The following is a 27,445-nucleotide window of genomic DNA, read 5'->3' as shown; positions in this document are numbered from 1 at the left end:
CACTTTTCTTTTTACCCTTCTCTTTCCTCCGTTCTGCCCGGGTCTCTTCCTCTCTGATTCATTTGTCAACTCTCCCTCTGTACCTAAGTGATCGGCTAGAAGTGGGTGCTTCTGGTTAATTTCTTGGACCTGAATGAAAAGGGAGTCAGGATTTTATTTAATATCGCTCCTCAGAAATGCACACGAGTCTGGAGTTTTCAATTTGAGGAAACTTCAGAGATGAACTAGTCCCACCTCTAACTTTTCCCGAGGAAGCATCAGCAGAGGCTCTGAGAGGGACGTGAGGCGCCCAGCGTCACACCGTGAGATGGTGATGGTCAGGACAAGAAGCCACGTCCACCCAGCTTCCTGACAATTGCCGGGAAATACTGTGCCTCCCTAACTCTGAGAATCCCGATGAAACGTCCCTATTTTAAGTGTCTGTCTGAGATGTTGGACTAAAATTTATCTGTCAGTCTTCTTCCAATACAGAGAGCACCAAGAAACATTTCCTAGAATAGCACAGAGTGGCTAAGGGCACTCTCTGGATACAGAGAACCCAGCCTAGAATCTTGGCTCTGCCACTTATTAGCTGTGTGCCCTTGGGTAAGTCACTAAACTCCTCTGTGTCTCAGATTCCTCATTTTTAAAATGTACACAAAAGCAAAACCTATCTCCTAGGGTCTTCATGAGGATTAATAGGTCATGCATATATAATACCCGACACGTGGTAAGCGCTGTGTGAAAGTTAACTATTAAGTGATTCCTGGGAAGAAACCTGGGTTAGAATCTATTTTTATATCTACCACCCTCCCGTTCTGACATCTCATAAATATGGACTTCTCAGAGCTTTTCTTACAGTAGAGTCCTTGCACATGTACACATTAGCTGGTCCTGAAGCTGGGACCCCTGCTCACCCCTGCAACAGCACACCTGCTTTCCAGCGAAGAAGCACCCCTGCCCCCGTTCAACAGTGTATATGGAGCCCACACTCTGTACCAGACACTGCGGGTCATCCTTGCCTCCATGGAGCTTATGGTCTAATCAAAGAGATGACATTAAACAAATGAATACACACGTATAGCCTGTGAAATGAAGGAGTAGTACAGGACGTGATCAGAAGTTATAGTGGGGACCACGTCTAGATTGGGAGTTAAGGGAAAGCATCCCTGGGAGAGTGACATTTAAGTTGAGTTTTAAAAGAATGACAGAAGGTGGTCAGGCCAGGAGCAAGACAGCACTCCAGGCGGAGGCAGGAGGCGGTGCGTTAGAGGACCTGATGAGAGACTGGAAGGAGGCTGGCATGGCCTCTTAGAGAGAATGAGAGGAGGGCGTGAGGTCAGCAGCGGGCACCCATATGGCTCAGGGCTGTATGTGGATTTGGAATTCTTCTGCTAAAGGCCATGTAAAGCCTCTAATAGATTCTGAGTAGATCCTTAGGCTGTGGGCAGAGAATGGATGGAGTGGGACAATGAGAAGTACAGCGAAGAGGCAATTCATAAAGAGGCATCACATTTCAGATGGGAGAGAATAGGAGCTTAGACCAGAATGATGCGTCTGAAATGGAGACAAGAACTTGAGGGATATTTGGAGTAGAATCTACAGAACTTGGTGGTGGTTCGAGTATAGGGTGAGAAGGGGCAGGGATGATTCAAGGATGCTTCTGACCTGAGCATCTGGGCTGATGGAGGCACCACTTACTGAGAGGGGGGAGTCTGGAGGAAGCTCTGGGCATCCAGAGCTCTAGCTGTGTTTGACATGCCGAGAAGGCAGCAGGATACTTGCATCTGGAGTTTAGAGGAGCAGTCCAAGCTGGAGATGTACTCCTCGGCGCTAACAGCTGTTTACGTGCAATGAATGCATGTGTGAATGAATGAAGTGATGCTGCTCAGATTTGAACCCAGATTTGTCTGACTGAAAGTTAATGTTTTATACACTCTTCAATCACCTTCCAGTAGACTGAACTCAGTAAAATGGTGACTCTTCCGGCATCGAGAGACTGTCAAGCCCAAGGCAAAAGATAGTGACCGTAGGTCAAGAGAGCTGCCTGGATTTTCAGGCGAATCCTTAAGAACAGACAGAATCCAAGAGTCTCTAGCGTTAGGGGGTCTGGCGTAAGACCTGGAGGCACACAGGAAGAAGCAGAATCTTGGGGGATGTAGGAATCCCATGACACTCCAAGTGCACCAGGCCCAAACTCTTGGAGTAGACACTCATAGATTGTTGGGGATAATTTATAGGAAAGAACCGAGAGCAGTTCCAGCATACAGAAGGTGCTCAGTGTATGAGTCAGGCCAGGCTAAACCAGACAGCAGAAACAAACAGCTGCCAAATCTCAGTTCCTAACCAAGTGCCATAGGGGTCAGGCAGCATTCTTGGAGGCACTTTTCTGACAATGACGTGGATCAGGGCTGTTCCACCATTTACTTCTGATATGTTGATGGTCTTCCCTTCCTGTACTGCGGAAGGGCAAGAGAGGGTGGAGAATTCACACCCGTTCTTTACAGCTTTGAACTGGAAGCAACACAATGGCTTCCACCCCCAGCCTGTGGACCTGGCACAGGGCCCCAACCTGGCCACAGAGGAGACGAGATAATGGAGGGACCATGCCGAGATTTAGTGAGGGTGGATTGTCCCTGCCTACTCGTCAAGTGCTCATGCTCTCTCCTTCTTCCAAAGGGAGAACTGAAGCAGGGAATAGGATTGAAAGACCCAAATGGGACATGATTGGAGATGTTTGAGGCTGAGCATGATGGGGTTCCATCAACCTTTGACTCTAAGAGCTAGGATCGAAAGTCTGTTCCTGGAACCTCATCTGTCTCTACGTGTATGAATTCCATATTCTCCTGTTCTTTGCATATGCTACTCATTAGAAAATGCTGCTGCTGCTGTGACCTAAAGGAGAGGTTAAGGTGATTTTACTTTGTCACAGGCTGAGGTCTGTGCCCTCTCATGCTTGCTACCACCCAGGATCCATATGGGGGGGATGTCTGGGAGGGTGGGACTAGACTGTGCCCTGCTAAAGTAGGATTCTAAGGGTCCACATGCAGGGAGCTCCCCATAGACCCCACTTGAGTGAGCAAAACTTCCCAAGCCAGTATCATTGTCTGTCTTGAGCTGGGCCTGCTTGTGAGTTTCTGTATCCTTCTAGCACAGTGATCTTATCAAAGAAGATTAAAAATGAGAATAGGCCCATAAAACATGCATTATGGTCTCTCACAGCCTCATAAAGCCAGATAAATGCCCTACTCCAGAGGCCCCTAGATCGAGTTTACACCTCTCTCTCTCCCCATAATGGAATCGTCAACAGCAGATAATTGAAGTTAAAAAAAAATCAGTAACTTGTAAAGTTCAAGTCGTTGGATTGATGTCTGGCCTCCTGGATTGCCTGGAGTAAAGCGACCATGTCGGAAGACACCTGGCTTTCCTCGATCCCAAATGGCCTTCCATGTTTCCCATGAGGCTTGGAGCAAAGGCACACAAAGAAATCTATGGCCTACTCTCCCTTTCTGAGTGGTTCCATCTCCTGTCCCCACTGATGCCTGAGTCCACAGTCTACAGGCAAAGGGTTTCAATATGGGGAGACACCAGGCTTACCCTGAATCTCCCTCCAGGATTTGAGACACTCTCCTGGGAATTGGCCTTGACCAGAAGTAGGGAAGGCTGGCAGCCAAACTACAAGTGCTCTGTTCCTGAAGCTCCCACTACCTCCAGCTGAGGGTGAGATACCCACACCTTTCAGCTCAGCCTTGCCTTCCTGTTCTCAGGCAGGGAAGAGCACAGGTGCTGGTGTTGAACAATGAGCCTGGTTCTTGGCGTGCTCTGACTCTGGCCAAGCTGCCACCTTGTGCCCCAGGCTTGGCAAGTGGCTCTGCCCCTGGTTCCCCTGCATCTGAGTCCTTGAATTGACACTGTGCCCTCTGAGAATGGAGACTGTCCCAGGTATGGGAACCCCGCCTAGGCTTAACTCAACCCAGCCACTGAGACTTCTTCCTGGTCGAACATCCCGCAGAAGCTCACTTGCTGGGACACCCACCTTCTTCCTATTGTTTGAATAAATCCTTCCATCAACTTCCCTCTCTGTGCTGATCCTCGTTCTAGACCCAACTGCCCCTCAGCTTCCGGAGCTCTGAGGCCCTATGATGGCAGGGACAGTGAGAGAAGGAAGCCACTGCCTGGCAGGGGTTGGCCCAGGTTGGTGGCTTCCCTTTGGGCCAGGTATGGTAGTTCAGCAAACAGAGATATGAGCCCACATTACCCCTACCAGACCAGAAGAAGACACGTTCTTCTTAACCTTGGTATTTGGGTCTTCTTTACTGCACCCCTGGTATCCTGAACTCTGGAGATGGGCTGGCCTCTCTGCTCTCTAGAGCCTTGTTTCTTTCCTAGACCTGAAGCTTAGACAGCATCTATAGAGAGTATCCTTCACACCAGGCCATCCAAGGACAGCCACAATCTCCAGATCGGTCCTTAGGCCTGTAGCACTCCATGTTGACCACTGATTGATCCCATTGCTCTTTATTGTAATTATTTGCTTGCACATCTGCCTCCTGACTAAGCTGTGGGAATGTGGAGGGCCAGGGCCAGCTCTGACTTATCATTGTATCGCCACAGCCGTACACCATGCCTGGCACAGAGAATATGCTCAGTAAATATTTGCGGAATGAGTAAACACATTTAATTGTATCTTCTTCGTCCGATTCCAAGCAGGCAGACCTTTTGCAGTGTGTTGAGCTGTTTGCCCATAAACGGCCTCGGGAGGCTCCCCGATTCTGTGACCTCCTGGAATGGATTCTGAAACACAACTGAGACAGAATAAATGTCTGGCTGTTCTGTTTTGACTGGTGACAAGAGTTGCAAGCTGATTAATACATTTAAAGTGGTGATCAATTTGTCTTATTCACATCCTCTTATCCTGATTGTAATGAGTAGATCTTTTAACATAATGAAAACTGCATATTTCCCTCAAATTCCCAGTTTTGCATTCCGGAGGAGATGAAAGGCTGTTTTTATTTTAAATGTTAAAATGAGGTGTAAGCTCTTGTCTTGGGAGGTCAGGGATGGTGACAGGCAGCCTCTTCCTTGAAGTCCAGAGGTGTGGCATCTCCTAAGACCTTGAATTTGACTGTGAAGATTGGTACCCAAACTGTGGAATGGGGCAGCACCTGCTCAGTCACCTTGTGGATCTCTTCTCTGGTTTGAGTGACCCATATATCAGCCCTGACTGGGTGACATCTAGTTTTGGCTTGAATACTTTCCAGTGATGGAGAGCTCCCCACTGTTGATTTTATCTTTCAAAACCTTCAAGTGTAAAAATAATTCTTATATTGGTTCAAGATCAACTTCCTTCTCATTTCTGTTTCCATGGACTTTCCCTTTTTTCCTTCTTTTCTGTCTCTCCATTTCTCCTTTTCTTCTTTTCTGATTTCTTATTAGTTTCCACTAAAAATGTCTAATATCATAAGAACACTGACAATTTCGTGGAAACCGAGAGCTGTCACTGCCTTTCGCAGGGCCATGCAGAGGTGAAAGAGCACGTGGTTTCCTACCCATTCTCTGTGGATGCCGCTTCTCTAATGGACGAGAGTGGCCTCTCTGACCCACACTCCTTTCTGCCCCATTCCCAGAAAGCGCCTGGCACACAGTAGGCTCTCAGTCAGCGTCGCTGAATGAATGCATGCATGCATGAATGAATAAACTGTGGTGCCTGGAGGGCGTTTTAGTAAATGTGACCCTGCGCCTCTGTCCCTGGTTGGTTGTATGACAGGCACCTCACCACTAAGCAGCCAGCACCACACAGGGACAAGGTGGAAATGGGGGCAAAGAGGGATGTTCACACTATCTTGTGTGCCTGCACCCATGTTGGGAAAGCTCAGGGGCTGCGAGGAGGCCCTGCTTTTGTCATGGGGACCAAAGAAGGAACGAGAACAGCAGGTGCATGGAGAAGAGCAGAGATGAGAGGCAGAGAGAGAGCTGAGGGCCTACCAGCCATGGGTCCTGAGGCCCAGCCGTATCCCTGAGCAGGGCTTCAGGAGATAAGCCAGCTCCTTATCCAAATTCCCCTTTATTGCTCAATCCAACTCAAACTAATTTCCTTGACTAGCAACCAAGCATGTCCACCTAAATAAAGGTAGACATAAAGACATCTATTTCTTAGCCTTGGAAGGGAGGTTCGGGAGGGTAAGAAATTCTCCCAAGGCCACAGGAACAGGAGTGGCAGAGCCGGGGCTGAGCCCCACCCCAGGGCCCTCCCACTGAGCTCTGTTCTGTGCAGTCACTGAGGCGCGGCTCTGTCGCCTGCTTCAGTTCTCCCCCTGTATCTTGCTTTTAACAAAAGAAGAAGTCACTCTGGGAGCAGCCAGATGTAGCCAAGTAGTGGGAACCCAAACCAAGAGAATTCACTCTCCATAAATTATGCTTTAATAGATGTCAATTATTAATTCCTAAATAAATATTTGTTAATATTCAAAGGAGTTTGCCTACTAAGAAAAACTCAGGCTACACAGAATAATTAGTGCTTCTCACTGTGTGATGGCTGAGCCTATAATGATTTTTTTTCTCCTTCTGCATCTTTATTTTTTCTCAAGTGTGAATGCCTGGCTGTGTCAGGTTTCCTGGGGGGTTTTGGCTGGCCCTCCTCTGAGCAGTTTTGGTTGGAGGTGTGTGCACGGAAAAGATGCAAAGAGCTGAATGCTCCCACAGCAGCTTCCATACTGGCCAGTGGGTCTTCTTTTTCTTCTTTGTAGAGCAAGATTTTGTGAAAAACTGAAGCTGTCACATGTCTAAGGAGATTAAATTATAGATCCAGTAAAAAACTGGAACAAATTGTGGTTCAATTTGACAACGACCCCATGTAACATATCACAGTGTTGAGAGTCGTTCTAGGGCTGGCTTAGCAAGCAAGGGCGGCGGTGGATACAGAGCAGAATAATGCCTCTCCAGGGTTCAAGGAGTGTGCAGAATGGTAGGGAGAGCTTTCTGATAAGTTCTTAGCATGGAGGAGATTGAAATCAGTCCACGAGAGAGGGTTTGACAAAACGCCAGGAGAACTTGGAGAAGCTAGAAATCACATCAAATTGGGGGCAGGGGAAGGAATGGATTCATGAAGGAAGATCTGCTTAGCGTTTGGGTTTGAGTGGGTATTCATTCACTCACCTTCTCACCCATTTAAAATACGTTTACTTGTTGCAACTGGTGTCAAGCCCCATCTAGGTACTGGAGATATAAAGAAAAATCAAACTGGGTCTGTGAACTTCGAGTTTATGGTCCAATGACATATAATAATGACACATATAATGTCACCTAATAATGTCACATATAATATGAAAAGAGTTGCAGTACAGTGAGGTATGGATCCAACAGAATGATCACCTCCACCGGGGGTGGTCAGGGAAAGCTTTACGAAATGAGGATTCTTGATCCAGGTCCCGAAGGATTCATTCATTCAATTATTCATTCACAGCAAATATGTACTGAATGCCTACATGTGTCAAGCACTCACTATGTGACAGATAGTGGAAAGAACAAAACAGACTAAGCTTTTTCTCATGGCACTTACATCCTAAGAGTTCATCAAATTAAGGAGGGTAGGCCATTCCTACCAGAGAGAAGAGAATATGCAAGCCGTAGAGCTGTGACGTCGTGGGATGTGGCTCCAGCTAAGGGAGCATAGGGATGGGGATTGTCAGGAGGTGAGACTGGAGAAGAAATTAGGGGCCACGTTTGGAAGGAGCTTGCAAGCTGGGCTAGACTCTTAGAACTTTATCTGGACACAATGCAGAGCCAAGGAAGGCTGATAAAGCAGAGTTTCAGGAAGGTGACCTTGAGGGCTCTGTGGATGTTGGATTGGAGGAAGATGAGTCCGGAGACAAAGAGACCACATAAGAGGTGATTGCAATAACCCAGGATATCCATGATGAGGGCCTGAACCAGGGTGCAGCTGGTGGCTGGAGAAGGGATGTGTTTGACTGGGAGGAGTGGTTCTTAACCTTGTGTGTATGTGTGTGTGTGTGTGTGTCTAAGCCTTTTGAGAATCTAATGAAAGCTTCTTGCCCTAGAGAAATTCTCATGCTCACCTACACGTATCATTTTGTGAGCAACTTCAAAGGGCACGAATTCCAGATTAAGAACCCCTGAGTTATAGGAAACAACTGGGGTGAATGGGGACCAGGAGATGAACACATAAAACAGGGGCTGCAGCAACGATTGGGCGTGGACCTGACACTGTTCTAGTTCCCCTTGCAGATCCCTTTTCTCGTCCTCCAACTGTCTGGTACCCCATGCCTTTGGCGGGCCCGGCCTAGAGGACCCTGTAGTTACCCCACGGACTTGCATGTTCCCCATTCCTACTAGATCAGGTTTCTGCATTTCTCTGTCACCTAGACACCCTCCTGAGCTGGGACCAACGGGACAAGTTCCTTCCTGTCTTTCCCATTTTAGGGAAAAGTATTTCCCAAGTAATACCAGTTCCTCATGGTCCAGATCCAAGAGTACTTCCCCACAGATGCCAGAGGGCTAGAGCTGCCAAGCCCATCAGACATCAACAAATCACATGCCCTCATTGCACAGATGGGAAAGTTAAGGGCCAGAGAGGGGAAGATGTTTGTCTAAGGCCACATGGAGTGAATGGCTGAGCTGGGACCAGAATTCTCACCTGCTAGCATCTCGTATCCTTTGCCCCTCACAGAAGGAGATGGCTCCCTTCTTTACACTTCCAGTAGAGCAGCATGTACCTTGCTAATGGCACCAAGACCACTGGACAGTAAGCTCTGTGAGTGTGACCACACCCAATGCAGGGCTCCAGGAGTGTTGAATGTGAACCCGGAGAGAGAAGGGGTTTTGGCTGACCCTGAGTGCTCACCTGCCTGCCTCACCATCCCATGCCAGGGAGAAATGGCAGCCCTCACAGTTAACCTCCCTGAACCTTGAGATTCATTAGCAGTACGATGGGGGAGCGATACTCAATTCCCAGGGAAGTTGCGTGTATTAAAGGGAAAGAGCATGTAAATAGACTCACACAGTCCACTCAGGAAGTGCCCCTTCCTGCCTTTCTTCTTGGCACTTCTTCCCACACTCACACTGAACAGTGCTGTGGGAAGGGCTGGCGCTGGGAAAGGCTGAGTTTGTGGTCAGAGAAGAAGGCAGAAGCTGAGTTTTGTATTTGTTGTGGCCCAGGGCCACATAATTTTCCATAAGTTATATTTCCACATAAACTGACACAGATTTCTTTAAAGGGACACTCAGAACCAAAGTCAAAAAGAGCAGTAAGCACAAGAAGATGGAGCTGGGATGTCCCTGGCATAAGCCACAGAGATGCTGAGGTCCTTGTGGGCCAGCGGGGCTTGGGCCTATCAGGCAACATGGAGAAAATCACACTTCTACTGGGTTGGGTGAGTGACCTTCAGTTGCAGGGCCCTGGACCCTTCTGAGGGATCCCACAAGCTCCTCAGTAGCCATGCTGGTGGGTGGGGACAAGAACAGGGACCAGCGAGAACGGGGGGTCCAGAGAAGCAAGATCTGGACCCAAATCAGAGGGAGTTGTAACATTTGGTTGTCCTGGTTGATCCCAATTAATTTGATTCTGGAGTATGGACATGAAGAATGAGGGCTTGGAAGAAACATGGTCCTGGGGTCAGACACTGGCCTGTCACTATGAAATTAATAAAAGAAACCTGGACTAAATTGGATTCAGGAAGGCCTGTAGGGGGAGCTATCACACCCCATCAGACATCCATACATGGTCAATTATACTCCAAACAGGAAGAGACACACACTTGCCTCTTTGACGAGAAGGTGTTTACTGCTTTACTACACAGCAGAAGGGAGGAAGATTTCTCTCCTTACCCGGCAACAACCCAGCCAATGAGAAACTGCAGCAGCCCAACCAATGAGAAACCTTTATACTTTGGATTCCCAATTTCTTCCAATGGACTCTTTGTTTATTACAGCCCTTCCCTGCTCCCCCTTTTCCCCTATAAAAGCAAGCCCCTTGCTTTGTTTCTCTGGGTTTGCCCTTGCTTTGGCCATAGCTTGCGTGTTGTGAATTGCAATTGCTCTGGTTATTCCCAAGTAAGCTCCTTTTGTGGGTGAAACAACTGGCCGATTTACTTTTTAAGTTGACATTGCTCAGTAGCTGTGTGCATTTGGGCGGGTTCTTTAGACTCTTTAATCATCTCCAGTGTCTCCACCCATCTGATAGGGCTAATAGTGGGATCCACCTCAATGCTGAGTTGGGGATTAAGGGAGATAAAGCCTGTGAAGTGGTTGGCACAGAGCCTGCATTAGGTAATGGTCAAAAAATCTACCAAGGCACAAACAAGAACTGGAGGGCAGAGTCTTGGCCCTTCTGGAGCCAGCTGGTGTTTTCTCTGCCCCAACAGCTGCCTGAGTCCTTCTCAGCCTTCTTTTTTTTTTTTTTTAGCTAAAGTTTTTAAGAAAGGAAAATGTGTACATAGAAAAATGTGCAGCTCATAAGTTGTAGCTTGATGAATTTTCTTGAAATGCACACACACATGAAACTGGTCCCCAGATCAAGAAAGCATCCTCACGGGCCCTTTCGGTCAATAGCTATTCCCCTTTGACTAGGGTAACGGCATTCTGGCTTCTAACACTATGGATTAGGAGTGTTTGCACTTGAGTTTTATAGAAATGGAATCACACAATATAGACTCTCTTGTGTTTGGCTTATTTCAATCAGCGTTGTGTTTGTGAGATCTATCCTAGTTGTTGTATGTAGTTGTAATGTATTCATTCTCATTGTGTGCACTCTTCTATTATATGAACAAACCTTAATTTAATTATCCATTCGACAGTTCATGGGCTTTTGTGCAGCATCCAGTGTTGGATTATTATGAATAGTGCTGCTAGACCATTCTTACTCATGACTTTTGATGAGTATATGTATGCATTTCTGTGGGTTATACATTAGGCTGAATCAACTTAAACGCCATTTTTTGTAGATCAAAACCAGTCATATACTGGCAATTTCATATGGTTTGATCTAGTACTTAGGAGAAATGTTGGGCCATAAGACATGTATGTTCAACTTTAGTAGATACTGTCAGATAGTTTTCTAAAATTATCGTGCCAACGTACACTCCCACCAGTAGTGTGTAAGAGTCCAGATTCTACAGCCTTTTAAACTAAGGCTACCCTGCCCTCTGCTGAGTCTAAGCTACAGACACCTTCTGTCCTACAGGCTCTTTTGTGTCATGAATTCACCATAGTGTCTGTGTTTACTTTCCCCTTGGGAAGGTCTTTTTGACAGCTCTTACCCTGACTGAGCCACATTTTAGTGTGTGAAGAATGTGGCGCCACTTGTGACCAGTGTGATGGTGGCAGAAGGAATCGAACCATGAAGACAGGAACACAGGTCATCCCCCTCCGATGATAACCTCGGAAAATCGGAGTTTGACCAGAATTAAAGAAGGTGAAGTCTTCTCACACCAACAATTTTCAACTTCTCCCCAGAAAGGAAATTGTTAGTGAGAGGACAGGAGATAAATCTCTTCCCCCTCGCCTGGATCCAAAGCAGCTAGATATTTCTAGGCTGCTCGCGTTGATGATCAGAGCCCACCCACCAAATGGAGGCAGAGGGGGAAGCTCTCCTCTTCTTGGGCTTCATGTCCCTGGGCCTGGCAGGGCCCATTTATCCGTTAGTCACTGTAGGCTCAGTGCCCAGCGCCCACGATACATTGAGGGCTTCATGAAAACATTTTAATTTCTTTTAAAATCAGAAAAAAATTAACTTTTAGCTCAAAGAAAATGTTTTATTTAATAAAGTGAATACATTCTTCTATATATCAATGCAGTCATAAAATATAATTTTATATTTTAGAGGGTTTTTTTATGGAAGAAGGAGTCCATGAAGCGAAAGTGTCTGAGCTCACAAAAGTCGTAATGTGGCCCTGGGGCCTGGATCAGGGAACCAGCTGCACCCTACAAAGGTGAATTATCCAGACTCACGGCCCTCTGTTTTGAGTCCTTCTCGGGAATGGCCTTGATAGTTCTATCCCTGTCTCAGTCATGCCCCAGGCAAAAGGAAAAGAGAACCATGGCCACATTTGAGCCAAACACTGGAAGGGGCATGTGGGGAACTTTCTCTCACTTTATGGCCAAGAGTAGAGTAGGGTCTGAAAGTCCCTTATTGCTGCTTCCAGAGTTGGGGTGAAACCTGAATCTTTAGACAACTCCCTTGAGGGGTAGGGGCTGGGCTCTGGTGTGGACAGGATTGTGTTCTCTCCTCCCAAGAGGATCCCAGTTTGGGCCTCCAGCCCTGGTGATGGCTAGAGCTCAGGCTCAGGCCTGCTCAGTTCCTGCTCATTTCATCTTTGTTCTTCTTCCCTGCATCACACACACACCCAGAGACTAATTTAGGGGCTGGAGTCTGAGACATCCAGCTCTTATTTCTTCCAAACATTTCTCTGTTGGGCTGGCCTTCAAGGAAATATCGAATGATGAATAGCTGTTTGCTGGCTGGAGGAATCTGGAAAGGACATGCTATTTAAAGCTTCGTGAAGAGCAACCAGGTCAGGAATATATCTTGTATCATATAGGGGGCTAAAAGAGTCATTTTGCAAAATGCTAATTATTCAAAAACTATGTCCCAAATGATATTTCTATTTGAATTAAAATGGAAGGGAGATGGCCAGGGAAACCAATTCAGCAGCGTGAAAAAGAAGAGAGCAGAGGGATAGATGCGAGCCACGAAGCCAGGTTCTCCACGCAACTCTGCCACAAATTGGCTGTGTGATCCATGAAAAATCATTCAGCCTCTCAGAATCTTAGTTCCTGCATCTGCAGGAAGAGGTGGCTAGATAATTCTGAAGGTCTTCTCCAGCTTTGAAATTTTGGCACACAGTAGGTACTCCATCAATAATCAGGCGAGAGTGAGAGAGTGAGTGAGCGTGACTCGACCAGTGTCATACAGGTGCGAAATCCGGGCGACGGAGGTGGTAATTGCATCAACGATAGCTACAAGGCTGAGAGCTGAGCCCATCTGTAGACGGCATTTGTACCGCCATAAAAATAGCATAACAAGATTATATTGAAATATCCCACTATTTAACTTAATAATTTAAATGTTTGCCTAATGAGGTGGACTTGATTGGATTAGAGCATTCACAATTAATTTTGATAGATCATTTTACACATTGAAGGTGCATTCTTCTGAACCAGGAGGTGGAACGGAAGTGCAAAATGTTTACGTTCAAACGAGCATGTGATTTTGCAGAAAACATTAATCCCAGATCATGCACACTAAGTCAATTTCAGAAATGGCTTCTAGTTATATTATTAGAAATTGCTCTTCAAATATAAAAAGCTTGTCATAGAGTTCTGTCCATTTTTCCTTTGGCTGATGAAAGTTGTTTTATAAATACGCCTATGATATGATGTTTTCTTCATCTGAGCCTTTTGGTACTAATTGCGACTTTTTAAACAGTGTAAGTAGTGGCTGTCACGAACACTCTGAATCCTATTACAAATACCTATTTCTGAACAATTTCACATTTAGGGGTGTGTTCTTTCTTCAAGTATTTTTAACTATGTTTTTTCCTCTATTTTTTCTAACAAGCACTTGAATTGGAAACTGTGAACCCCCTTTTTTGTTAAGGGAATGCTTTCATTATGTAATAGGAAAATGGCCCCACTCCTCATCTCTTCCCTCTCAAAAGTCAAAGAGCCAAGAGTGGCCATATCCACCCTTGGAGTCGGGAATGAGCAAGGCAAATGGCTTCTGGAAAGACAGATTGGAATCAGGCCATCAATTCCATCCCAGAGTTCCAGGAAAACACGTTCCTCGGCACCAACGCTGTCAGATCAAACGAACTGCATCTCTGTTTTCCATCAGAAAGTTAGCTGATGTAAGGTGTCCGTGGACGAAATGCTTTTTGGAGGATTCTCCGTGTCTCACTATCCTCCTCTGAAACATGGAGATAAATGGCCCATGCCACAAACCCGTGAGGTCCTCGGTGTAACAGTGTTTGGTGAGAGAGCATGCAGTGGGAGAAGCTCGGCTTTGGGACTGGCTCACTATGGTGCAAACCCTGGCTCTGCTCTCATTAGCTGTTCACCTTGGGGAGCCACTAGCCCTTTCTGAGACTCAACTGCATCATTTCGTAGGTGGGGACAGTCACACCTAACTGAGAGTGTTATGAGAATCGAATGAGACTCTCTGATGCATGATGGCGGCTTGACTATTTTTAGCTTCCTCCTCCCAGTCTCCTTCTCTAGGAGAAAAGCAGCCCAAATTCAAGGCAGCATCGCTGTTTTGGTTTCCTCTGGGCTCCCCAGAAGGCTATGACACTTGGTGCATGGGGGCTCCAGGCTTCCTGGTCTTGGTGGACAGATGAGGTTTGCTCTTCAGGCTCCAAGCCGCCTTTGTTGGCAGAAGCACCTGAGCTGCCTTCCTCCGCTGAGGCCCCAGCTCTGTAGTGAGATTTCATTAAACTCCGCCTTGTGAGGTTTCCATGACCTTCATTGCGACATCCAAATGCCTTTGCATGGCACTCAAGGACTCGAACAACCTGCCTTCTGCTCGCCTCTCTGGACTTGTTTCCCTCTCTCACTATGCCGTTTCCTTCATTCACCCACAAACCACTCCTCTCTGCTCACTATATTCTGAACACACCCAACTTTCTTAACCCCAGGCCCTTTGCTTATACGCATGGCTCCCTCATCCTGGAATGCCCTTTCCTCTTTTCTTCAATGGAAAAAGATCTCCTATCTGAAGGCCTAGCTCAAATGCCACCTCTTTCCTTATGTATTCTAGAATGCAGCCAGCACGGCTCATTCAGATCCTCTTTGGGTTTGCAATTTGTCCTTGGCATAGATAATATTCTGTGGATATTAAGGTGTGACAGGATGCCTCAGAAAACTGCCTTGTCTCTTCATCTCTGTGTCCCCTGAATCCTCAGAAACCAAGCTGAACACAAAATCCTCCCAACAACCCTACTGAAGTAGGCACTATTATTGATTCATTTTGCATGAGAAGAAACCAAGGTTCAGAGATGCTAAGCATCTTGTTCAGAGTCACACAGCCAGTGGGTCCTAGAACAGAGACTTGAACCTGCAGACTTGCACTTCGGAGTCTGTGCTGTTCCCACTACTCTATAAGCCTTGCCGTGACCTCCTTCAGTCTGCCAGATAACTCGGTGAGACAGGCAGGGAAGGCATCACCACGGCTGCTTCACAGATGAGGAAACGGAGCCTTCGGCAGTCACTTCCCCAGCCCAGTGGCTAAACATTCGTGGGGCTGTTGCAGGTCCCAGCTTCTGTTCTGAATGTGGGCCTCTGCACAGCCCCAGGCCTCCTGCCTCCTGTCAGCCGTCCATGCCTCACCTGCTGGAGGTAGCCAACCAAAGCAGGGAGGTGAGGCCTGGGCTATTACAACCCCTGACGAACTCGTGTGCCTCTCCGAGCCCCTTCCCACAGAGGTGATGAGAAAATGACAAGGGGCATCTCTGCTCCCAAGGGATTCCAGTCACGCGAACTGCGCCAATTAAGGCTGGAACGATGTCATCTCCTGAAATAGCATTTTAATGAGTGATGGCTCTGGGATAAATTGTCATCTTGTGATCCCTCGTTAGAGAGCTTAATTAGATCCATCATAAAACATATTGATCGATGGCACTGAGCTGGTCCGCAGGACATTCACTATCCACTGGAACATTCCTGCCTGGTGGAGCCTGAGTGGGACCAGACCCCAGGCCCTGGGGCACAGATCCTTTCTGAGAACCTGGGCACCACGCCCCAGTTCTCTCCTCCCTCTCTTCTTTCCTTTCACACATATTTATTGGGCACCAACTGTATACCAGGCACTGTGTTGACCTCTCATGCTTTAATTCATTTTGTCTTTACAAAAAAGCTGCTATTTCCCTATTTTGCAAATGGTAAACCGAGGCTTGGAACCCCGAGCTGCCACTAGGGGCAAGCCCAGGCAACAGAGTTATCTTTCAGGTAATTTCTGGGGGGAGCGGCTACCGTAAGAAGGACAAAAGGACACTTGAAGGAAAAGGTGGACTTTCTTAAACTCCTAATGCATGCCTGGCACTCTGCTGGGCACATCATCTATATATTGTCTTCTTTCACCTTCATATCAACCCCACAACGGGGGAATTTTAATGGTTTTATAGTTGAGGAAACTGAGTAACAGAAATGTTGCTTGCTCAAAGTCATACAGGCAGTGACTGTCAGAGCTGGGACCAGAACATGGCTTTGAGGAACTGCAAATCCAGACAGGTGAGGTTTCAAACCCAAGCCCTAGCATACCTTAGCTGTATAATTTGAGTTATCAGTCCCCACCTCTGTCATGCTGGAAGTAACAACTGGACCCAACTCATAGAGTTATTGTGAGGATCATGACTGGAAATAACGCCTATAAAGTGTCTAGATTGTATCTGACACCTGGAAAGTGTTCAGTAAGTATTATTTTTCAATGACTACCCCGACTGTTTCCTCTTGGAAAGAGGCTGCCTGTTTCCTCATCTATAAAACGGGCGTACTAACCCCCCTCCTGAAACAATTCATATGGAAGTAGTTTTATAAAAGGTAAAGTATGCAAACTGCGCTTATTAATCACCTTCTGTATACCTGTGTGTTGACAAAAAACTCGAAGTGAGCATCTCTCTCCTTCACGGGCTCCAGAGATGCCAGGAAGTGGTCTCAGGCAAATCTTATCTACATTCTTTTTACTATTATTATTACAATAATGCATTAGCACAAAATGGTGGTGGGGGTGGGGAGGTGGATCAAGAGGAAATGGTCGGGGGAGGTTCCATAAGATCCGAGTATTGAGACTTTGGGAGAAGGCAGATGTTACTGTGGAGGTCCAGGAAGTCTCTGCCACAGGGCACGAGTGCCTGGTGAAAAGGCCGGGCCTCAGCAGGGTGGGCATCATTTGTGGTGGGTCATTGTGTCTGCAGTGTGTGTGTGTGTGTCTTGGGCCCTGTGCACATAGGATCATAGACCTTTTTATCAGGAAGGATTCTGGAGACCCATCACGGTTGTGCAAGTACGTGTGTGTGTGCGCGTTTAGGTGTGCACATCTCTGCGCGTGTATTGAGGCCAGTTTCCATGAGCGGGTGACTTCCCTCACCTGTGTGCACTTGGAGATTCTTCCTTTCTTATTACAGCAAATGTAGCTTGAAAGCTGAGGATAGCATAGCTTTTCCCCAAACGCAGATCACACCACAATTTTTCTTTCAGAGAAAAATGCTGCAAAATAACCTGCAGATGGTGAGTCTCCGTCTTTTTTTTCTTTCTCTTTCTGTCTCGCTCTTTCTCTCTGTGTCTGTCTGTCTCTGTCCTCTCCATCTGTCTCCCTGTCTCTCTATGCTTCTGAGTCCCTATTTATAGCTTAAAACGCTTTCATATTTTCACACTTAGCATATAAAATGTCCCCGGGTTACATAAAATAGCAGACACTCGGTTTGTAATTAGATCAGTGTTTCATCCCAAGTTTGCACATGTTAACACTGGACACTGTTCCGCCTTCGCCCCTCCCCCTCCCCACAGATATTGCCAGGCCTCCCAGCTGCCCTAACCCTTTCCAAGGTGTTGTTTTCCCAGCTCCGCCCGCCTATCCCAGCTCCCTCTCTGATCCTCTCTTGCTGCCTCCGAGTTGGGTTCAGTGTTTTCGGCCGTGGCCACCACGCAGAGCGGCCGGACCTCCCCTCTCAGCAGAGCTGGAACAATCACTCCGTCCGTGAGCCGCCCGCGTCTCTGAACAGTCACTAAATTCATTTCCCCAAACTGGCCCGACACAAACGCTACCCAGAGGGAAAGGGGAGCTGCGTCTCTTTTCCCTAAAACGAGGAGAAACAAGCATTATTTTCTTTTAAAGGAGGGAGAAATCGAGATTCATTTCTAACCAATCTGGACATGTGTTCGAGAATATTGTTGAGAACAATTAGAGATGTTTGAGTGAGGGGTTTATTTCTCACTTGCTTGTCAGGTCAGAAGACAATCTGTTTATTTTCCTGCTGCAATTTTATTCAATAAACTGAAAGGATGGGAGCCGGGAAAGAGGGTATGAACAGGATGTGTGCTATCAATTTGTCAAATAAATAATCGTGCTTGGAAACAACAGATTTTATTAATTAGACAGGATGGTGTATTATTACCATTAAAGTGTTATATTGCATTAATTTTTATATTTTACTCGGCTACTAATTACTGTAAAAGATTTCGGGAATGAAGCAAAATAAAATCATGCAGCATTATACATAATGTAAAGATAGCTTGAATTAATTTGTCCGCTGCTCCCGCCCGCCTGCCTTGGGGAGCGGAGGGGCTCGCAGAGGCCTTCCCTGCAGCACAGCGCTCGCCCAGCACCCCTGCTCCTGCCTTGTTGCGGGAGGCGCTGGGAAGACCTGGGGTTCAAGACCGGCTCAGCCCCGAGGCGCTGGCGTTGCACCCTTGGGCTCATCACCTCTCGGGAGCCTGTTTTTCTCTTTTGTCAACGTAAACACCCCTTCTCGGCCTGCCTCACAGGGCGCTTGTAAAGATCTAACGAATTCCCGAGAGGGAAAGTGTTTTCAAAGGTCAGAGGTTGTGAGAGGGGGTTGAGAGCCGGTGTTCCTTCCTGGAGGAGGTGGGCAGAGGCGGGGCGTCCGGAGGGCAGAGCAACCGGGGGCCGCCTCATCCTAGAACCGCCCGCCCCGGGCCGCTGCGCAGGGTGGCTGTGCTCAGGGCTTGGGGAGGCAATGCGGGCGCCCGAAGACCCCAGAGGCCATCGCAGCCCCTCCCCTCCCTGGACACTGCCTCAGAGCGGAGGCAAAACCAGCCCGCGGCCACACCATGGCTGCGACAGGAGTTCCTCACTGTCAATGCAGGCAGGAGGCCACCTCGCACTGGACCAGGCGTTTGTCGCAAGGGAAGCCCCCTGGGTGCTGGCGCTCTGGAAGAAAGCACGCCTCTGGTCAGACTCCATGCAGGTTTTAATCCTGCAGAGCCCCTGACGCGCTCTGTGGCCACAGCCAAGTCCCTTAACCTCTCTGAACGGCAGCTTCTTCTTCAGTTAATAAAAAAAAAAAGAGTTATTTGCTCAGGAAGTAAATTCCCACGCCGGCACACAGTGTGGCTAAGCAGGCAGTGGGCAGGGCCCCCTCCAGGATGCCAGGGGCCCCAAGGGCTCCCCAGGACGGCACTGCCGCCTGGGTCCCGGAGCCCGGGCAGCCCGGCCTGTCCCCCGCGGGCGCGGCCTCGCGGGTCCCCGCTGACCTCGGCCGGGCAGCAGCCGCGGGTCCGGGGCGGCTCGCCGGTGGCCGCAGCCCAGCCGCGTTTTTCTCCCGGCTGGGTCTCCGAGCCCGGCGCGGAGGATGGGGATTTCTCGCGGCCCACTGCCACCTACCGACGGCCGCTGGCACTGCAGGCCGGCGCGGCGGGGCGGCCTCCGAAGCTGCCGGGGACCCGGCTCTGCCCGCGCCCACGCGGCGCTCAGGGAGCCTCGCTGGAGCCTCGGGTCCCGGGCAGGCTTGCTCGGAGGGCCGGGTCGCAGTCGTGCGGGAGCAGCTCAGCCAGGCCTCCTGGAGCCCTGGTGCCCTGGCTTGCACTGTTAGGGGGTGACTGGGGCCCCACTTCCCAGGAGCCAGGAGCACTAGGCAAGCCCCCAGCCCCCTGTCTGCCGACGGCTCTCTTTAGAGGTCTGGAAATCCTGCCTCTGGGTGAAAGGGCTGTTTCTGGCCCCTCAAACTGGACCAGATGTGAGTCTTCTGGAGAATGGCTGTGGTCCCTGTTTCTGGCTTCCGAAGGGTCAGAACTTTGCCTGTCCTGGAAGTCTGACCTCATTCTGAGTCAGGCATGCCCTGGGCCTTCATTGTCCTGTCGGGATCCCTTATGTCGCCCTCTCTTAGGGCATGCATCCTGAGCTCCGGGTCGGCCTCCCTGGCTGTGTCATCTTAGACAAGTCATCCTACCGTTGTGAATATTTTTTTAAAATCTGTTAACAGTAGGAATAATCATGATATATATGCAGGAAGCCCCTCAAAGAGGGCTGCAGCCAAGACTGAGTCTGACAGCAGCCTGACACGGACGGGGGTGGGAGGCGATGTGCACTTATTCTCCCCGGGCTTTCAAAAGATTTCTCATTGCTGTGTGGGGACGTGTGTGTCTTTCGGGACTCACGTGTTGAAATCCTAACCCCGGCAGTGCCGGTGTTAAGAGGCGGGCCTGTGAGAGGGGATTGGGTCAGGAGAGGGGCGCCCTCATCGACGGGACGACGGCCCTTCTGAAAGAGGGGTGAGCGCTCCCTCGCCCCTTCTCCCTTCGAGGTTACAGGGAGCGGATGGCCATCACAGCGGACGCGGGTCCTCACCAACGCGGAATCTGTCAGGCCGTGATCTTCGACTTCCCAGCCTCCGGAAACGTGAGAAATAAGTGTTGGTTGTTTATAAGCCATCCGGTTAATGGTATTGTGTTATAGCAGCCTGAGCGAACTAAGATGCTCCTCGAATCAAGATAATACAAACCCGCGCGGAGCAGAGGCCTAGGATCTTCTTTTGAACAGGAGTTGGCGGGTGGCAGGAGGTGGAGTGGGGGAGGGGAGAAAGGGGAGCATGGGGTATTGAGTCCTCCTGTCCCCACCTACCCAATGCTTTCTTTCTTGTAGAACATTCTTTTCCATTGCCTCATAGCACATGTCATGGTTCATAACAATGCATTTAAATTCTGTATGTATTTGTTCCGTGTCTGACTCTCTGCAGACCACAAGCTCCATGAGGATCAGGACCCCATGTCTGTTCTGTAAACCACAGTACCCCAGTGTCTAGCACTGTGACTGGCACGCGGGAGACACTCAGTAAATATTTACTGAATGAATGAATGAATGACTATAACCATCCATTTTTCCAGTGACAATTAACTATGCCCAGGGTCCTTTCCGGTTCTTCCAAAATAATCCACCCTCTCACCCTCACCCTCAGAGAGCTCATCTCCTCAACCTTCCTTTCTCTGTGGGTTCTTTCCAACATCCTCAGCCTAAACTCAGGCCCCCCCACAGAGTTTTTTCTTTCCTTCCTTCCTTTCTTTCTTTCTTTCTCTCTCTCTTTCTTTCTTCTTTCTTTCTTTCTTTTTTTGTTTTTTGCTGAGGAAGATTCACCCTGAACTAACATCTGCTGCCAATCTTCCTCTTTTATTTATTTATTTATTTATCTACTTTTGAATGTGAGCCACCACCACAGCATGGCCACCGACAGTGGTGTAGGTCTGCGCCTGGGAACCAAACCCGGGCTGCCAAAGCAGAGCGACTGCAACTTAACCACTAGGCCACCAGGGCTTGCCCTCTTTCTTTCTTTTTTAGCAAACATCTACACAAAATAAGCAGAGGAGGGTTAATGGCTGTTTTGATCTCTCCTTGGTTTTGCCCTTTGACGTTATAAGTGACTTTGACCTCGGTTTGACCCTCTGGGGTACATGGGGCAGAACTGACTCCTGCCCCCATTTTCCAGATGAGGAGCCATACTGCTGAAGAGGTGAATTGACTCCTCCGAAGTCACGGCTGGTGAGTGGCAGGGGCACAGCTAATCCCAGCTCTCCTGGCTCTAAATCCCATGACGCTTCCTCTTCCAGGCTGCTCTGCTCCGCAGTCCTGTGTGCAATGCAGTCCACCCTTCGTGCCCTGGGGCTGATGACAAACCATCTGAGGACAGTTCTCCAGAGAACGGCTAAGGAGAAAGACGACACAAGACTCTCAGGAACACGATTGTCCCTGCTATTGGCATCTGCTTCACTTCCACCAGGGCAATCGGGGGACATTTCAACACAAATAGCTCCATAGGTCCCAAGCAAGGTCCCTGGAGCCACATCTGCTAGGTTCGTCCACTGGGCTTGCCACCTTCCAGCACTCTGACCTTAGGCCATTCACTTACGGGCTCTGTGTCACAAGGCCCTCATCTGTGAAACGGGAATGATAGCAGTGACCACCTCATGGGGCTTCTGTGCGGTTTAAATAAATCAACCTGTATAAAAGGCTTCCAACAGTGCCTATCACATAGAAAGTGCTCAGTTAATTTTTTGTTCTCTTTCCTCCCTTCCCTCCTCCTTCTTTCTTCCCCCTCCTCCTTTCTTTTCCTTTCTACTTCTGTTTTTTTCCCTTTTTTGGTTTCTTTCTTTTTCTTTTTTCTTTCCTGCTCTCTAACTCTTATTTATTCCTAAATTCCTGTCTCTTCCCAGAATGTACCTTATTTCACTATTGTGCCTCAAGGAATATTTGCTGAACCAATAAATAAATGAATAAAGAAAAAGAAAAGAGGGGAGAGGCGGTGCAGGGGACGGATGTGAAGTGGGGGTAGAGCAAAGCAAGGTAGCCTGGCTTCTTTGTAATGTTTGTTTTTATCTTAACGTAAGAGCCGTATTATAAGAGCCAAGAAACCTAACGTGGAGCCCAATCCTTCCATGCTCATGCTGTGCTACCTTGAGTAAGTCAAGCAACCTCTCTGGGCCTCCAATTTAGCATCTCTAAGACCAGCAGCATTGAACTAGATCATCCCTAATGTTTTCTCCATCTCTGACTGTGGTCCTACAATTCTATCGGCCTAAAGAATCTGATGCTGACTCTCCCTAGCATTTGAAGAAGGTAGGGTCCGGGTGGGGAGAAGAAGGTGAGGTGGGGGTGGGGAGAAGCCAAATGCTCATTTCTGGTGGAACCTGTTTAGCCTGTGACCCCCATAAGAGGCTTTCCAGTGGAGTGCTCCTTTGATCTCACCCTGGCACTCAGTTCTATCTCCAGCTCTGCCACTGCATAGCAGAGGACTTTGAGCAATGCGCACAGCATCTGTAAGTTCCCCTTTCCTGATCTGTGCGATGGGATTAAGCGAAATAGTATAAAATGTTTAGCACAGTGATTGACACACAGTAAGAGCTCAGCAAATTGTTATTGGCGTGTTATTAAAGTGTGCATACTATCACGACCCTTGACAAAACCCACTCTAAGGCCAAATGACAATAGGTTTCCCATTAACTGGCATTTTAACTATTTTTTTCCATCAAGCATTCATGGAAGCTCCACTGTGTATTAGAACTTGAACCAGGTACAGGGTATAGAATGGATGCCCTGTGAGCCCTGACTCTGGGGTTCAGAGGATCACACGCCCTTTTCCAGGTTCTAGGATATTCCGGGTACTTTGCTGGGTACTTTGCTGTCTTATCCTCTGCAGGGAGGTTTTGTCGGGAGCAGGGGTGAGGGGGAACTCAGGATTCCCCCTGGACCACACCTGCTCCTTCCCCTCTTTAAGCCACAACCATATTCCTGGAAGTCCAGTGTGGGAGCAGAATTGAGACTCTCGCCAGCCCTCCAGGTTGCGAGAAAACACGAGTGCCTCCCAGGAGCTCCTCTCAGCCCCCTCTTCGGGCTTCCTCCCCCTTCCCTTCTTTTACTTCTTTCAGGAAAGGCCTGGGCATGATTAACCTATTCATGAGCATGAATGCATGTCTGTGACCGCTTTCCTCCCCCAGGGGGAGTTTGATCTCTCATATCTTTTGGATGAAAACACAAAGGCTCCATATTCCTACCTATTAGAAGCCAGAGGCCTGAACTCGGCTTGTGAGCGCCTCCGCAGCCGGCCTGCCTCTACCATTCCCGCTCCAGGCAGCTCACCTGCCATTGCTCCCCTCTAATTCCAGCCCAGAGGCCCCGGACTGCTCATTCACATCCTCATACTTCCCATCTCCATGAGTCTACTGATTCTGCTCCCTCTGCTGGAATGTACTTCACACACCCAAACACTGCCTCTGCTTTCGGGCCCAGTTCAGAGATAGCCTCCTCCAAGAAGGCTTCCTTGATCTCACAGCTAGAAATAATTTTTCTCTCAGAGAAACTACTAGTGCCACACTTTACAAACTTTATTTCGAATGTGATTTTTTTCATGTGAATCAGCCCAGAGATTTTGTGAAAATGCGGACTCCGATGCAGTAGGTCCAGGGACCTGAGAATCTGCTTTTCTAATATGCTCGCCAGTGGGGCTGATGCTTTTGGTCTGTGAACCACACTCTGAGTGCCAAGTGATCCCAGCCCTGGCTGTGGATGGGAATCACTTGACAAGCTTATCTTTACAACTCCAGATCCAGGGGCCAGTGGTTGGTCTAGGTTTTGTGCGGCCTGAGCTCATTCTATATGAAAGCACTTTTTAAAAAAAATATAAAATTATGAATAAGAAATTCTTGGAGCTCCTCCAAGGGCCCTGGCTGGGCCGTGCAGATGAAGGGTGCTGAAGGATAACATCCTTAGCCTCAAGGTGGCTCCGTCTTGGCCTGGGTCCGCACCTGACCGAGTTTCAGGAGGGTGGAAACCTGTGTATTGTTTTCAGAATCTCTCCAGGTGAGTCTTATAGGCTGTCCCTGAGCCCACCCCCACCTTGGGGAACCGCTGTCCAGAATTTCTCCATCTCTTCCCACCCATCTGCTCGCCCTCCTCTGTCCCTTCGGTCACCAGGGCCCCGGGTCAGGCGTGGGGCTATACCCCACGGACACGTGATCAGTGAAGGGTGGGCTCCTACCTCAGGGAGCTCGTGGTCTGCTGGAAAACCGGTCACAAAATGAACCTTGCCTCAACTGTCTGTCCCAGTGCTGCAGGGGTGAGAGGAGGGAACAAACTCAGCCAGGACGAGAGGACAAGGCCAGGTCTCCCAGAAGGGTGACATCAGCGGGGCTTGCTGATTACTGGGGCATTTCCAATAGAGGGAGCAGCCTGTACCAAGGCGGGAGGCCTGTCAGAACACAGTCTCTTGGAGAACGAACAAATCAAACCGATGTGTGGCAGAAGAGGCCACATAGTGGGGACAGGGGTCTAGGCTGTGACAGGCGGGTCTGGAGAACGGCCCGGGCTGGCCAGGGTCTCAGGAAGGCTCATTGGGAAGGGAAAGGTGGGCGTGGAAGGCTTCCGAGCAGGGTGTAGCGCCACGGGGTCTGTTTTGCACGTGCACAATTACTCTCAACTTCCAACTATGATTACTTCTTTCTGTGACTTATCCCGCAAGTAGATCCAGAGAGCTTTCTTCCTTTCTTTTTTATCTTTAGGTCTTTACTATTTCTTTTAAAGTAATCGCTATACGGCGGGGGGTGTGCTAAGCATTTTCACCTCATTCCATCCTCCTAACTGGAAGGCATATAAAATGATGTCAGTTTTACAGATAAATAAACTAAGGATCAGAAAGTTTCAGGGACTTGCCCAAGGTAACAGAGATAGGAAATAAGAAAAGCCTGGGCACCCAGACACGAGCAGGGTGCTGCCTGGCACCCAGCAGGGACCAAAGGTGCTCGGTGAATGGATGGATGAGTGCTGAGATAAAAGGCCTTCACTTGTCAAGGCAACTTGGGAAAGCAGGATTCAGGGAATTTGAGGGATATGGGGACGTCCTGCTTCCCTGGAAGTCCCAGGTCCCTCCCTCCTGGGTGTCGGAGCACGTGTTTCTCTCCTGCCCTTTCCAGCAGCCAGCTCTTCCCCACACACACTCTGCTTCAGTTGGAGAAAAGGACCCGTAACGGGAGAGACCATGGAGCTCTTTGGAAAGAGTTGATGTGGTGATTTTATTTGATTTGGGTGAGGCGAGGTGGGCTTCAATTGGGTTTTGAGCTCATTCCATTCAGTTCAATCTAATTCATTTATTCCAGTTAAGACAAATGAACTAAATGTTAAAAAAAAAAATATTTAGTGAGTGACTAATATTGCCCCTGGGATGCAGATGATGGCATGAGTGAGACCTCCCAGGATGCTATAGGCTTCTGGAAACATAGGATTTGAACCTGATATAGACCCTCGATTTTAATTCTCCTCCTGGAACCCAATCCAGCCCACGCCTTCATGGTTGAAACCTCTAGCCATTTCCTGCAGTGAGTTCAGCCTTGTTTCCCTGCTCTTGTTGTCAAAAATGATGATGGTCGTGCCATTTCATAGAGCACGTGGCGGTCCTTTCTGTATTGCAGGGGATCCTCACAGCCATACAAGAAGAAAAGCAGAGTAAGATCATTGTGATTCCTCTCCAACAGCAGCTCAGAGAGGTTAAAAAACTTGCCTGTGCCACACAGCTAGGAAATTAGGGCACTGGATCCAGAACCCAATGTCTAATGCTTGGCGAGGTACAATTCCGATATGACGTGATTGATGAGCCTCCAGTCTGGCAGATAATCAACATCCCTTTCCTGACGCGCTCACTGGAGTTGTTCTCCCCTGTGCTCACACGGGTTAGTTTTCTCTTCCCAAATAAGCTGCAAACAATTTACAGGAAAAACACATCTCTTGTTCTTTCACTTTCCTAACACTGCAAGAGTTACTATTATGGGAGGTACCAGGGGTACAATTATGAATAAAATAGATCCATTCCTGCTCTCTGAGGGAGCACAGTCTAATGGAATAAGAATATTTTACGACTTTTTAAATTCTTACTATGTTCTAACATTTGTGTTCTCCATATTTCAGTTGAGAACATTGAGATGCAGAGAGTGAGGAGGAACGTGTCTGGGCTGGGAGAGCCAGGATTCCCACGGATTCCCCGAAGAGGCTGGCCCGGGGCTGAACCACCTAGCAGATAAGAACACGGTTCTAGAAGACAGATTCCATCTCAGCTCAGCAATTCCTCGGGTGATCTTAGGAAGGCTGTCTACCCTTTGTGCCTCAGTTTCTGCATCTGTGAAATAGGGCAACACAGCCAGCTCCCAGTTTTGTCCTATAGATCAGTTGATGAAGTGACTATAAGGCCCCCAGACAAATACCTGACCCAGACGGGGGCTCAATATGTGGTCCTTATGATTAACACGTGGCAGACGCGGCCCGGCTGTGCATTATTTATGTGTGTGATATTCTGGTAGTGTCTTCTGCCCCCTATGTTCCCAAGAGCAAAATGTTCTAAATTCTCCACACCCAGCTCTGCACGTGGCCAGGAACAGAGACCACTCACGCCAGGGTCCATTTCCATGACCAGTGGACGCCAATGGTCCCTCACTGGAAATGACGACAAGCGCAGCACTGGACACACAAGCCGCCAACAGGCTTCGGAACCTGCCAGGCCCTCGTGCCCACTCGAGCACCAGGGGGAGGGGGTGACTGTGGCATAAACACACGTTTGCTTTCATTTGGCTTAGCTGACTGTGTTTTTTGTTAAACAAATTTAGGTTTGGGAAAGATTATTTTTGGTACACTGCTGCATAATTAGATGAATTTTCATGAGTTTATTCTTGAAATAAACTTTGAAATTGTCCGTGTTTTACTGTTTTTTAATCATCTGCAGATACTGTTTTTTGAGACTTAGCATGAAAAAAAAAAACCTTGTTACATATCAGTTTAATTTAGATTCAAATAAAATAATTTTTTGAATTTGCAGCAACAACAAGTCTGAGAAAGTGGTTGTAACTGGTGCTGAGTTGTTTGAGGATCAAGATAATTACAGTATAAAGGATAAGAGAGAATATAATATCCTGGCATCCAGTGCCTATTCAGCTAATCCCCAGCCCTTGACAGATGTTCAAACACAGTATT

At 48.3% G+C, this 27,445-nt stretch overlaps 1 long non-coding RNA gene across 1 annotated transcript in view; it reads left to right on the top strand.

Moving 5' to 3' along the window:
* Positions 1-27,213, top strand: part of LOC139041275 (uncharacterized) — a 36,409-nt gene extending 9,196 nt beyond the window's left edge. Inside the window, exon 3 of the long non-coding RNA XR_011496115.1 lies at positions 26,390-27,213. This is a non-coding gene — a long non-coding RNA (uncharacterized lncRNA). The remainder of the gene's footprint in view (positions 1-26,389) is intronic.
* The last annotated feature ends 232 nt before the right edge of the window (positions 27,214-27,445 follow it).

This window comes from Equus asinus, chromosome 20 (genome assembly GCF_041296235.1).
Source record: "Equus asinus isolate D_3611 breed Donkey chromosome 20, EquAss-T2T_v2, whole genome shotgun sequence".
In the NCBI taxonomy this organism is placed as follows: Eukaryota; Metazoa; Chordata; class Mammalia; order Perissodactyla; family Equidae; genus Equus; species Equus asinus.
Note: the sequence above shows the minus strand (reverse complement) of the source record. Positions and strands in the feature narration are given on the sequence as shown.